At 36.7% G+C, this 14,639-nt stretch overlaps 2 non-coding genes across 2 annotated transcripts; both read left to right on the top strand.

Moving 5' to 3' along the window:
- The first annotated feature begins 7,384 nt into the window (after nt 1-7,384).
- Nucleotides 7,385-9,379, top strand: LOC116803276. The gene has a single exon (XR_004363515.1). It is a non-coding gene; the product is annotated as a small subunit ribosomal RNA (ribosomal RNA).
- A 687-nt stretch (nt 9,380-10,066) lies between these two features.
- Nucleotides 10,067-10,245, top strand: LOC116803274. Its single transcript, XR_004363513.1, has one exon. It is a non-coding gene; the product is annotated as a 5.8S ribosomal RNA (ribosomal RNA).
- The last annotated feature ends 4,394 nt before the right edge of the window (nt 10,246-14,639 follow it).

Here is a 14,639-nt window from a genome sequence, read left to right as displayed (position 1 = left end):
CGCCTAGAGGAGTGCTTGCTGCAGAATTGGCAAAACAGATGGGATGACGACAGCGAACCAGGACGGGTGACGCACAAGTTCATCCATACGTCACTCTCGCCTATCGAGATCCAAGCTTTGGATTCTCGATGAGGACGTCTTTCCTGCTGACAGGTCACGGGTCGTTTAACGCATTTTTGCAAGGGAGAGCCCTCAGCGATACCACTGCTTGCGCTTGTGGTGATCCATATGAGGACTGGATGCACATATTGTGCGCTTGTCCTCTATATGCAGATTTGCGAAACCTCGATGGACTTGGAGTGCAGCGCCTTGGCGAAAACTGGACCTTCAATAGAATCCTGGAAGATCAGCAGAGGATTCAACGGCTGGCAGCGTTTGCGGACGAGGTGTTCCGTAGGAGGAGGGGTATTTAGCCCAAAACTTCGCCGTGTGGTTAGCGGGCGAGAATACTTCCACAGCCCGCTATTGCTTGTCGTAAGAGGCGACTAATATAGCGACTGGTTCCTCTAACCATGCTTGTCGGAGCAAAAGGAGGAGGCCCACCAGCTCTCTTTCGGTACCAGGGTTTGCTGCTCCAAGACAGCAATTGAGGTAGGCCCCTGGTGGGAGTATCGTGGTGGCTGTGGTTGATACCCATATCGCGGGTAGAGCCTTCGTGTTCGACGTTTGAGTTACGGTGCTAGTTGCGCAAAACTCGGGTGCTGTGACCCAGAGATCAGTAGAGAATTTTAGGTGAGATCTCGGCTCCTCAGCAAGGGGGAGTGCTTGCCCCGGCAAGCAAGTACTCGAATTGCTACTCAAGGGGTGGTGCTAATGTACATAGTATAGCTTCCAGTCCGGGACGTTTGTCTGGCGTATCCAGACTCATGCACCATGTTGATACATGCACCACTTGTGGGTGTTCAGGGTGTCGTGGTTGTAATCCCTTCAGTGTGGAACACGCCACGTAAAACAAGTTCGGAGAGGTCCGAAAGTCACTGTCCCTATCTACTATCTAGCGAAACCACAGCCAAGGGAACGGGCTGGAATAATTAGCGGGGAAAGAAGACCCTTTTGAGCTTGACTCTAATCTGGCAGTGTAAGGAACATAAGAGGTGTAGAATAAGTGGGAGATATTAGACCTCGGTTTGGTATCGTCAATGAAATACCACTACTCTTATGTTTCCTTACTTACTTGATTAAATGAACGTGTATCATTTCCTAGCCATTATACGGATATATTTATTATATCTTATGGTATTGGGTTTTGATGCAAGCTTCTTGATCAAAGTATCACGAGTTTGTTATATAATCGCAAACAAATTCTTTAATAAAACGATGCATTTATGTATTTTTGATTTGAAAATTTGGTATAACTCCAATTACTCAGGTATGATCCAATTCAAGGACATTGCCAGGTAGGGAGTTTGACTGGGGCGGTACATCTCTCAAATAATAACGGAGGTGTCCCAAGGCCAGCTCAGTGCGGACAGAAACCACACATAGAGCAAAAGGGCAAATGCTGACTTGATCTCGGTGTTCAGTACACACAGGGACAGCAAAAGCTCGGCCTATCGATCCTTTTGGTTTAAAGAGTTTTTAACAAGAGGGTCAGAAAAGTTACCATAGGGATAACTGGCTTGTGGCGGCCAAGCGTTCATAGCGACGTCGCTTTTTGATCCTTCGATGTCGGCTCTTCCTATCATTGTGAAGCAAATTCACCAAGCGTTGGATTGTTCACCCATGCAAGGGAACGTGAGCTGGGTTTAGACCGTCGTGAGACAGGTTAGTTTTACCCTACTAATGACAAAACGTTGTTGCGACAGCATTCCTGCGTAGTACGAGAGGAAACCGCAGGTACGGACCAATGGCACAATACTTGTTCGAGCGAACAGTGGTATGACGCTACGTCCGTTGGATTATGCCTGAACGCCTCTAAGGTCGTATCCGTGCTGGACTGCAATGATAAATAAGGGGCAATTTGCATTGTATGGCTTCTAAACCATTTAAAGTTTATAATTTATTTTATAAACGACAATGGATGTGATGCCAATGTAATTTGTAACATAGTAAATTAGGAGGATCTTCGATCACCTGATGCCGCGCTAGTTACATATAAAAGCATTATTTAATACAATGACAAAGCCTAGAATCAATTGTAAACGACTTTTGTAACAGGCAAGGTGTTGTAAGTGGTTGAGCAGCTGCCATACTGCGATCCACTGAAGCTTATCCTTTGCTTGATGATTCGATTAAATAAATGATTTTTTCCTGTAGCCAAACACCTCGTCATCAATTTAGTGACGCATATGATATTGTCCTATCATATAATTAATATAAAGACTTTAATGGATTGTGTCAAGTTGCCAAACACCTCGTCATCAATTTAGTGACGCATATGATATGTCCCTATCATATAATTAATATAAAGACTTTAATGAATTGTGTCAAGTTGCCAAACACCTCGTCATCAATTTAGTGACGCATATGATATTGTCCCTATCATATAATTTTTGATATAAAGACTTTAAAGAATTGTATCAAGTTGCCAAACACCTCGTCATCAATTTAGTGACGCATATGATATTGTCCTATCATATAATTAATATACAGACTTTAATGAATTGTGTCAAGTTGCCAAACACCTCGTCATCAATTTAGTGACGCATATGATATTGTCCTTATCATATAATTTTTGATATAAAGACTTTAAAGAATTGAATCAAGTTGCCAAACACCTCGTCATCAATTTAGTGACGCATATGATATTGTCCCTATCATATAATTAATATAAAGACTTTAATGGATTGTGTCAAGTTGCCAAACACCTCGTCATCAAATTTAGTGACGCATATGATATTGTCCCTATCATATAATTAATATAAAGACTTTAATGAATTGTGTCAAGTTGCCAAACACCTCGTCATCAATTTAGTGACGCATATGATATTGTCCTTATCATATAATTTTTGATATAAAGACTTTAAAGAATTGTATCAAGTTGCCAAACACCTCGTCATCAATTTAGTGACGCATATGATATTGTCCCTATCATATAATTAATATAAAGACTTTAATGGATTGTGTCAAGTTGCCAAACACCTCGTCATCAATTTAGTGACGCATATGATATTGTCCTTATCATATAATTTTTGATATAAAGACTTTAAAGAATTGTATCAAGTTGCCAAACACCTCGTCATCAATTTAGTGACGCATATGATATTGTCCCTATCATATAATTAATATAAAGACTTTAATGGATTGTGTCAAGTTGCCAAACACCTCGTCATCAATTTAGTGACGCATATGATATTGTCCTTATCATATAATTTTTGATATAAAGACTTTAAAGAATTGTATCAAGTTGCCAAACACCTCGTCATCAATTTAGTGACGCATATGATATTGTCCTATCATATAATTAATATACAGACTTTAATGAATTGTGTCAAGTTGCCAAACACCTCGTCATCATTTAGTGACGCATATGATATTGTCCTATCATATATTTTTGATATAAGACTTTAAAGAATTGTATCAAGTTGCCAAACACCTCGTCATCAATTTAGTGACGCATATGATATTGTCCTATCATATAATTAATATAAAGACTTAATGGATTGTGTCAAGTTGCCAAACACCTCGTCATCAATTTAGTGACGCATATGATATTGTCCCTATCATATAATTTTTGATATAAAGACTTTAAGAATTGTATCAAGTTGCCAAACACCTCGTCATCAATTAGTGACGCATATGATATTGTCCTATCATAAAAATAAAGACTTAAGAATTGTTCAAGTGCCAAACACCTCTCATCAATTAGTGACGCATATGATATTTCCCTTTATTAAAAAAAAAAAAAAAAAAAAAATGACATATAAAAAAAAACTTTAATGGATTGTGTCAAGTTGCCAAACACCTCGTCATCAACTACTATATTATGGTTGCGCCGACCTCTCATATTGTATTCTCTTATGTGTTCATAGGATTTTGACAATTATACGAGTAAATTAAATAATATACATATGAAAATGATTAATTATTATATGTATAAGGGAAAAAATGATGAAATATTCCCATATTATCTTAGTATTATAGAGGAAAGACCGTTGCCGACCTCTGATATTGTTCAAACTTATGTATTTATATGATTTTGGCAATTATATGAGTAAATTAAAAAATATACATATGAAAATGGTTAATTATTATATGTATATGGGAAAAAATGCTAAGATATTCCCATATTCTCTTAGTATTATAGAGAAAAGCCATTTAAGTGAGAGGGTATAGTAGTGTAAACGACCGGAATTACGACAGAGGGTTCAAAAACTACTATAGGTAGGCAGTGGTTGCCGACCTCTCATATTGTTCAAAACTTATGTATTCATATGATTTTGGCAATTGTATGAGTAAATTAAATAATATACATATGAAAATGATTAATTATTATATGTATAAGGGAAAAAATGCTGAAATATTCCCACATTCTCTTAGTATTATAGAGAAAATCCATTATAGTGAGAGGGTATAGTAGTGTAAACGACCGGAATTACGACAGAGGGTTCAAAAACTACTATAGGTAGGCAGTGGTTGCCGACCTCTCATATTGTTCAAAACTTATGTATTCATATGAATTTGGCAATTATATGAGTAAATTAAATAATATACATATGAAAATGATTAATTATTATATGTATAAGGGAAAAAATGCTGAAATATTCCCACATTCTCTTAGTATTATAGAGAAAATCCATTATAGTGAGAGGGTATAGTAGTGTAAACGACCGGAATTACGACAGAGGGTTCAAAAACTACTATAGGTAGGCAGTGGTTGCCGACCTCTCATATTGTTCAAAACTTATGTATTCATATGATTTTGGCAATTATATGATTAAATTAAATAATATACATATGAAAATGGTTAATTATTATATGTATATGGGAAAAAATGCAGAGATATTCCCATATTCTCTTAGTATTATAGAGAAAAGCCATTTAAGTGAGAGGGTATAGTAGTGTAAACGACCGGAATTACGACAGAGGGTTCAAAAACTACTATAGGTAGGCAGTGGTTGCCGACCTCTCATATTGTTCAAAACTTATGTATTCATATGATTTTGGCAATTGTATGAGTAAATTAAATAATATACATACGAAAATGATTAATTATTATATGTATATGGGAAAAAATGCAGAGATATTCCCATATTCTCTTAGTATTATAGAGAAAAGCCATTTAAGTGAGAGGGTATAGTAGTGTAAACCACCGGAATTACGACAGAGGGTTCAAAAACTACTATAGGTAGGCAGTGGTTGCCGACCTCTCATATTGTTCAAAACTTATGTATTCATATGATTTTGGCAATTGTATGAGTAAATTAAATAATATACATATGAAAATGATTAATTATTATATGTATAAGGGAAAAAATGCTGAAATATTCCCACATTCTCTTAGTATTATAGAGAAAATCCATTATAGTGAGAGGGTATAGTAGTGTAAACGACCGGAATTACGACAGAGGGTTCAAAAACTACTATAGGTAGGCAGTGGTTGCCGACCTCTCATATTGTTCAAAACTTATGTATTCATATGATTTTGGCAATTATATGATTAAATTAAATAATATACATATGAAAATGGTTAATTATTATATGTATATGGGAAAAAATGCTGAGATATTCCCATATTCTCTTAGTATTATAGAGAAAAGCCATTTAAGTGAGAGGGTATAGTAGTGTAAACGACCGGAATTACGACAGAGGGTTCAAAAACTACTATAGGTAGGCAGTGGTTGCCGACCTCTCATATTGTTCAAAACTTATGTATTCATATGATTTTGGCAATTGTATGAGTAAATTAAATAATATACATATGAAAATGATTAATTATTATATGTATAAGGGAAAAAATGCTGAAATATTCCCACATTCTCTTAGTATTATAGAGAAAATCCATTATAGTGAGAGGGTATAGTAGTGTAAACGACCGGAATTACGACAGAGGGTTCAAAAACTACTATAGGTAGGCAGTGGTTGCCGACCTCTCATATTGTTCAAAACTTATGTATTCATATGATTTTGGCAATTATATGATTAAATTAAATAATATACATATGAAAATGGTTAATTATTATATGTATATGGGAAAAAATGCTGAGATATTCCCATATTCTCTTAGTATTATAGAGAAAAGCCATTATAGTGAGAGGGTATAGTAGTGTAAACGACCGGAATTACGACAGAGGGTTCAAAAACTACTATAGGTAGGCAGTGGTTGCCGACCTCTCATATTGTTCAAAACTTATGTATTCATATGAATTTGGCAATTATATGAGTAAATTAAATAATAAACATATAAAAATTAATATTTATTATATGTATAAAAAAAAAATAATCATATTATATATGAATAATGGAAAAAAAATGAAATGTTCCTATAATCTCTTAATATATAAGAGAATAGACCGTATGTTGGGTGGCAAACGGAATTGAAAATACCCGCTTTGAGGACAGCGGGTTCAAAAACTACTATAGGTAGGCAGTGGTTGCCGACCTCCCGCATTATTCGAAATATTTATTTCGGATTATGTTTATATTGGTTACATAAAATAAAGTATATTATTATCCGTACAAATTTGTTTCTCAGTTCTATAGAACACGGGACTTGGCTCCGCGGATAATAGGAATATACGCTTTTTAGATAATATCGTTGAAACAAAAGTCAAGTTTCTATTATATATAGAATAACAAATCGTTTCCATATATTATCGTTAATTTTTGGAGGCAGGCAAATATTAATTTATTACCTGCCGTATAGTTGGATTATTATATCGTTACGGTATAATACAAATATGGATTCTTATGAAAGAAATATAAAATTATATATTAAATGTGGAAATATTATCATATGCGCTTGGTTTTATGTTATATATTACCAGAGAGATATATGAAAAGAGATAAATTTTAAATTTATCTTCAAAATGCAAATGATTTAACTTAATATTTATATTGGTTAAACAAAAATTGTACATGTGTGGATACAATAATTATGTATGTTGGAAATAAAATGATATTTTATAATGAAATATGTATATATAAAAGATAAAATTATAGAAACATATATATTACAATAATTATATGAAATTCTTGTTATATTGGTAAAACAAGTATAAATTAAAAATGAAAATATGGATTACGAATGCTATATAAAAATGGCCGTAATCGAATAGATTTTTTACTTATATTTATATATTTAAAATTTTACCCAAAGGCGAAATATTGAATTTTATTCAATATAATAAAAATCATGGAATTATATAAAGTGAAAAATCTATATATCTATTATATTGCTTATTTCGATTCAAAAAATATGAATGGAATATGAAGGAAAAACATTATTCTGGTTGATCCTGCCAGTAGTTATATGCTTGTCTCAAAGATTAAGCCATGCATGTCTAAGTACACACGAATTAAAAGTGAAACCGCAAAAGGCTCATTATATCAGTTATGGTTCCTTAGATCGTTAACAGTTACTTGGATAACTGTGGTAATTCTAGAGCTAATACATGCAATTAAAACATGAACCTTATGGGACATGTGCTTTTATTAGGCTAAAACCAAGCGATCGCAAGATCGTTATATTGGTTGAACTCTAGATAACATGCAGATCGTATGGTCTTGTACCGACGACAGATCTTTCAAATGTCTGCCCTATCAACTTTTGATGGTAGTATCTAGGACTACCATGGTTGCAACGGGTAACGGGGAATCAGGGTTCGATTCCGGAGAGGGAGCCTGAGAAACGGCTACCACATCTAAGGAAGGCAGCAGGCGCGTAAATTACCCACTCCCAGCTCGGGGAGGTAGTGACGAAAAATAACAATACAGGACTCATATCCGAGGCCCTGTAATTGGAATGAGTACACTTTAAATCCTTTAACAAGGACCAATTGGAGGGCAAGTCTGGTGCCAGCAGCCGCGGTAATTCCAGCTCCAATAGCGTATATTAAAGTTGTTGCGGTTAAAACGTTCGTAGTTGAACTTGTGCTTCATACGGGTAGTACAACTTACAATTGTGGTTAGTACTATACCTTTATGTATGTAAGCGTATTACCGGTGGAGTTCTTATATGTGATTAAATACTTGTATTTTTTCATATGTTCCTCCTATTTAAAAACCTGCACTAGTGCTCTTAAACGAGTGTTATTGTGGGCCGGTACTATTACTTTGAACAAATTAGAGTGCTTAAAGCAGGCTTCAAATGCCTGAATATTCTGTGCATGGGATAATGAAATAAGACCTCTGTTCTGCTTTCATTGGTTTTCAGATCAAGAGGTAATGATTAATAGAAGCAGTTTGGGGGCATTAGTATTACGACGCGAGAGGTGAAATTCTTGGACCGTCGTAAGACTAACTTAAGCGAAAGCATTTGCCAAAGATGTTTTCATTAATCAAGAACGAAAGTTAGAGGTTCGAAGGCGATCAGATACCGCCCTAGTTCTAACCATAAACGATGCCAGCTAGCAATTGGGTGTAGCTACTTTTATGGCTCTCTCAGTCGCTTCCCGGGAAACCAAAGCTTTTGGGCTCCGGGGGAAGTATGGTTGCAAAGCTGAAACTTAAAGGAATTGACGGAAGGGCACCACCAGGAGTGGAGCCTGCGGCTTAATTTGACTCAACACGGGAAAACTTACCAGGTCCGAACATAAGTGTGTAAGACAGATTGATAGCTCTTTCTCGAATCTATGGGTGGTGGTGCATGGCCGTTCTTAGTTCGTGGAGTGATTTGTCTGGTTAATTCCGATAACGAACGAGACTCAAATATATTAAATAGATATCTTCAGGATTATGGTGCTGAAGCTTATGTAGCCTTCATTCATGGTGGCAGTAAAATGTTTATTGTGTTTGAATGTGTTTATGTAAGTGGAGCCGTACCTGTTGGTTTGTCCCATTATAAGGACACTAGCTTCTTAAATGGACAAATTGCGTCTAGCAATAATGAGATTGAGCAATAACAGGTCTGTGATGCCCTTAGATGTCCTGGGCTGCACGCGCGCTACAATGAAAGTATCAACGTGTATTTCCTAGACCGAGAGGTCCGGGTAAACCGCTGAACCACTTTCATGCTTGGGATTGTGAACTGAAACTGTTCACATGAACTTGGAATTCCCAGTAAGTGTGAGTCATTAACTCGCATTGATTACGTCCCTGCCCTTTGTACACACCGCCCGTCGCTACTACCGATTGAATTATTTAGTGAGGTCTCCGGACGTGATCACTGTGACGCCTTGCGTGTTACGGTTGTTTCGCAAAAGTTGACCGAACTTGATTATTTAGAGGAAGTAAAAGTCGTAACAAGGTTTCCGTAGGTGAACCTGCGGAAGGATCATTATTGTATAATATCCTTATCGTTAATAAATATTTGTTATAATACAAATAAATACAATTTACCAAAATAAAAATATTACAAAATGATTCCACGGAATCAAAAGTTAAAGTCAAAATAAAATGAAGATGGCTTTTATTTTATATGTGGGGCTTGGCAACCTCATAAAAAGACTTTAACATTATTAATGTTGCTGTGCGTATTTGTGGCAGTACTTACTACAACAACGGCGTTTCCTATAAAAACAAATTCTCGAAAATGGAAATCGAAGAAACTAAACTAAATTCGAAAGTAGAAGTCGAATTAAAATAAAAATAATTTTGAATGTGTGGTAATCAAAATAAGTGTGTGTGTATATGGACCATAATATACACGCGTTGCGAATATGTATTGTTCATCTATGTTATGAGCATACGTTGGCTAATGCAACAACCTAAAATATACAATGTTTGTACCTGTCATCCATCAGGTTAATGTTTTATATAAATTTTGCAGTATGTGTCACCCAAAATAGCAAACCATAACCAGATTATTATGATACATAATGCTTATATGAAACTAAGACATTTCGCAACATTTATTTTAGGTATAAAAATAAATTTATTGAAGGAATTGATATATGCCAGTAAAATGGTGTATTTTTAATTTCTTTCAATAAAAACAATATTGACATTATATAAAATTGAATTATAAAACTCTAAGCGGTGGATCACTCGGCTCATGGGTCGATGAAGAACGCAGCAAACTGTGCGTCATCGTGTGAACTGCAGGACACATGAACATCGACATTTTGAACGCATATCGCAGTCCATGCTGTTATGTACTTTAATTAATTTTATAGTGCTGCTTGGACTACATATGGTTGAGGGTTGTAAGACTATGCTAATTAAGTTGTTTATAAATTTTTTATAAGCATATGGTATATTATTGGATTAAATAATGATTTTATTCATAATATTAAAAAAGAAATGAAAAACATTATCTCACATTTGAATGTGAAAAACGAAGAGAAATATTTTCTTTTTCAATCAAATAATACTGAGAAATGTCTAGCATAAAAAATTGAAATATTTTTCATCTAGAATTGTCTCTTATTAATGATTCGGAAAAAGAAAAATCTTGGTTTTGTTATTATTCTTCGTTGGTTCGTTAAATGGATAAAAATGACTTTGCTTACAAGAACTATTGGAACTATTTATAACGAATTTAATTGATTGTTTTATCATTTATATATAAAGAATTTATGGCAAAATATAGTTATATATACAACCTCAACTCATATGGGACTACCCCCTGAATTTAAGCATATTAATTAGGGGAGGAAAAGAAACTAACAAGGATTTTCTTAGTAGCGGCGAGCGAAAAGAAAACAGTTCAGCACTAAGTCACTTTGTCTATATGGCAAATGTGAGATGCAGTGTATGGAGCGTCAATATTCTAGTATGAGAAATTAATGATTTAAGTCCTTCTTAAATGAGGCCATTTACCCATAGAGGGTGCCAGGCCCGTATAACGTTAATGATTGCTAGATGATGTTTCCAAAGAGTCGTGTTGCTTGATAGTGCAGCACTAAGTGGGTGGTAAACTCCATCTAAAACTAAATATAACCATGAGACCGATAGTAAACAAGTACCGTGAGGGAAAGTTGAAAAGAACTCTGAATAGAGAGTTAAACAGTACGTGAAACTGCTTAGAGGTTAAGCCCGATGAACCTGAATATCCGTTATGGAAAATTCATCATTAAAATTGTAATATTTAAATAATATTATTAAGAATAATGTGCATTTTTTCCATATAAGGACATTGTAATCTATTAGCATATCCCAAATTTATCATAAAATATAACTTATAGTTTATTCCAATTAAATTGCTTGCATTTTAACACAGAATAAATGTTATTAATTTGATAAAGTGCTGATAGATTTATATTATTACAGAGCGTTAATTTTTCGGAATTATATAATGGCATAATTATCATTGATTTTTGTGTTTATTATATGCTCTTGTATGATTAACAATGCGAAAGATTCAGGATACCTTCGGGACCCGTCTTGAAACACGGACCAAGGAGTCTAACATATGTGCAAGTTATTGGGATGTAAACCTAATAGCGTAATTAACTTGACTAATAATGGGATTAGTTTTTTAGCTATTTATAGCTAATTAACACAATCCCGGGGCGTTCTATATAGTTATGTATAATGTATATTTATATTATTTATGCCTCTAACTGGAACGTACCTTGAGCATATATGCTGTGACCCGAAAGATGGTGAACTATACTTGATCAGGTTGAAGTCAGGGGAAACCCTGATGGAAGACCGAAACAGTTCTGACGTGCAAATCGATTGTCAGAATTGAGTATAGGGGCGAAAGACCAATCGAACCATCTAGTAGCTGGTTCCTTCCGAAGTTTCCCTCAGGATAGCTGGTGCATTTTAATATTATATAAAATAATCTTATCTGGTAAAGCGAATGATTAGAGGCCTTAGGGTCGAAACGATCTTAACCTATTCTCAAACTTTAAATGGGTAAGAACCTTAACTTTCTTGATATGAAGTTCAAGGTTATGATATAATGTGCCCAGTGGGCCACTTTTGGTAAGCAGAACTGGCGCTGTGGGATGAACCAAACGTAATGTTACGGTGCCCAAATTAACAACTCATGCAGATACCATGAAAGGCGTTGGTTGCTTAAAACAGCAGGACGGTGATCATGGAAGTCGAAATCCGCTAAGGAGTGTGTAACAACTCACCTGCCGAAGCAACTAGCCCTTAAAATGGATGGCGCTTAAGTTGTATACCTATACATTACCGCTAAAGTAGATGATTTATATTACTTGTGATATAAATTTTGAAACTTTAGTGAGTAGGAAGGTACAATGGTATGCGTAGAAGTGTTTGGCGTAAGCCTGCATGGAGCTGCCATTGGTACAGATCTTGGTGGTAGTAGCAAATAATCGAATGAGACCTTGGAGGACTGAAGTGGAGAAGGGTTTCGTGTGAACAGTGGTTGATCACGAGTTAGTCGGTCCTAAGTTCAAGGCGAAAGCCGAAAATTTTCAAGTAAAACAAAAATGCCTAACTATATAAACAAAGCGAATATAATACACTTGAATAATTTTGAACGAAAGGGAATACGGTTCCAATTCCGTAACCTGTTGAGTATCCGTTTGTTATTAAATATGGGCCTCGTGCTCATCCTGGCAACAGGAACGACCATAAAGAAGCCGTCGAGAGATATCGGAAGAGTTTTCTTTTCTGTTTTATAGCCGTACTACCATGGAAGTCTTTCGCAGAGAGATATGGTAGATGGGCTAGAAGAGCATGACATATACTGTTGTGTCGATATTTTCTCCTCGGACCTTGAAAATTTATGGTGGGGACACGCAAACTTCTCAACAGGCCGTACCAATATCCGCAGCTGGTCTCCAAGGTGAAGAGTCTCTAGTCGATAGAATAATGTAGGTAAGGGAAGTCGGCAAATTAGATCCGTAACTTCGGGATAAGGATTGGCTCTGAAGATTGAGATAGTCGGGCTTGATTGGGAAACAATAACATGGTTTATGTGCTCGTTCTGGGTAAATAGAGTTTCTAGCATTTATGTTAGTTACTTGTTCCCCGGATAGTTTAGTTACGTAGCCAATTGTGGAACTTTCTTGCTAAAATTTTTAAGAATACTATTTGGGTTAAACCAATTAGTTCTTATCAATTATAACGATTATCAATTAACAATCAATTCAGAACTGGCACGGACTTGGGGAATCCGACTGTCTAATTAAAACAAAGCATTGTGATGGCCCTAGCGGGTGTTGACACAATGTGATTTCTGCCCCAGTCTTGACTTCTGAAGATAGTCTGTACATGAAAGTGTCAAGGATCGAAGAACTATATTCCAATGGTAAGGCTTCGGAACGTCGAGGGTCTACATCCATGGGACGGGAGTTCAGAGGAACGTCCCTGCTAGAGGATGAAGCTGACCTTTGTCTCCTATTCTTTAACTGGTTACTTAGAAACCTACCCAGCGAAATTGGTGCCAGAGTCGGAAATGCCATTACTAACGCGGCCGCGTTTGCAGATGATTTGGTACTATTTGCTGAAACTCGAATGGGACTTCAAGTATTGTTGGACAGAACGTTGGATTTTCTATCTCTCGTCGGCCTCAAACTTAATGCCGACAAATGTTTTACCGTTGGCATTAAGGGCCAGCCGAAACAGAAGTGTACCGTGCTAGAGGCACAGAGCTTTTACGTAGGCTCAAGGGAGATTCCATCATTGAAGCGAACGGACGAGTGGAAGTACTTAGGCATCAACTTCACTGCAACCGGGAGGGTTCGATGCAATCCGGCCGAGGACATTGGTCCGAAGCTACAAAGATTGACAAAGGCCCCCCTCAAACCACAACAGAGGATGTTCGCCCTTAGGACTGTCCTTATCCCACAGCTCTATCACAAGTTAGCCCTTGGGAGTGTGGCGATAGGCATCCTACGAAAAACTGACAAACTAATACGATACTATGTGCGAAGATGGCTAAATCTTCCGCTGGATATACCGATAGCATTCATTCACGCACCCCCAAAAAGTGGAGGTCTCGGAATTCCATCACTTAGATGGGTAGCTCCAATGTTAAGGCTAAGACGTTTGAGTAATATTAAATGGCCTCACCTCACGCAAAACGAGGTAGCCAGCTCTTTCCTCGAAGCAGAAAAACAACGGGCCCGAGATAGATTATTAGCAGAACAAAATGAATTGTTATCGCGTCCGGCAATAGAAAAATATTGGGCGAACAAATTGTACCTCTCAGTTGATGGTAGCGGACTCCGTGAAGCAGGCCATTGGGGCCCGCAACACGGGTGGGTTAATCAACCCACGCGTTTACTAACAGGAAAGGAATATATAGACGGTATTCGTCTGCGGATAAATGCCCTACCCACGAAGTCTCGTACTACAAGGGGAAGGCACGAATTGGAACGACAGTGTCGTGCAGGATGTGACGCTCCCGAAACAACAAACCATATTATGCAAAAATGTTACCGATCGCATGGGAGGCGCATAGCTAGACACAACTGCGTAGTAAATCGAATCAAGCGGGGACTTGAGGAGAGAGGCTGCGTAGTCATTGTTGAACCAAGTCTGCAGTGCGAATCCGGTCTTAATAAACCAGACCTGGTGGCACTACGACAAAATCACATTGATGTGATCGACATACAAATTGTGACAGACGGACACTCTATGGATGATGCACACCAGCGCAAAATCAATAGATA

This window comes from Drosophila sechellia, unplaced genomic scaffold, assembly GCF_004382195.2.
Source record: "Drosophila sechellia strain sech25 unplaced genomic scaffold, ASM438219v1 U_39, whole genome shotgun sequence".
In the NCBI taxonomy this organism is placed as follows: Eukaryota; Metazoa; Arthropoda; class Insecta; order Diptera; family Drosophilidae; genus Drosophila; species Drosophila sechellia.
The sequence above is the reverse complement of the archived record's forward strand: the minus strand, read 5'-3'. Positions and strand labels throughout refer to the sequence as shown.